The following is a 562-nucleotide window of genomic DNA, read 5'->3' as shown; positions in this document are numbered from 1 at the left end:
CACAATTTAAAAATCTATATTATAAAAGCCCCGTGGCCCTAACGCCGTAATGACCAAAGACCTGCGTGGGTGGGCGGGGCTGTGTGCGTGGGTGGCGGGACCGTGCGATTTCACCCGCTGGGCTCCTAGTAAATAAATAAGAGTACGGTGACAAGAGACCCCAGGCAGATGCCATAAGAGTAGAAGAGGTTTCTGTTGGGGGGCGGGGGGGAGCAGAGCTAACGCTGTGAAAAGCGGGGAGAGGTGTCCTGGGGCCTGAGGTTCTCACATTCTTAGTTTGGGCAGTGGAAGCTCCTGTCCTGCCTGAGTTGTGGGTTCTCTTCCCCCCTCTTTAAAGGGGTGGTGACAAGAGCCCTGGCTGGTGTGGCTCCGTGGATAGAGCATCAGCCTGCGGACCGAAGGGTCCCGGGTTCGATTCCAGTCAAGGGCACGTACTTCGGTTGCAGGCTCCTCTCTGGCCCGGTCCCTGGTTGCGGCTCATGCAGAAGGCAACCTATCAATGTGTCTTTCTTACATCAATGTTTCTCTGTTTTTCCCCCTCCTTTCCAGTCTCTCTAAGAAG

Source organism: Myotis davidii, unplaced genomic scaffold, assembly GCF_000327345.1.
Source record: "Myotis davidii unplaced genomic scaffold, ASM32734v1 scaffold170, whole genome shotgun sequence".
Taxonomy (NCBI): Eukaryota; Metazoa; Chordata; class Mammalia; order Chiroptera; family Vespertilionidae; genus Myotis; species Myotis davidii.
Note: the sequence above shows the minus strand (reverse complement) of the source record.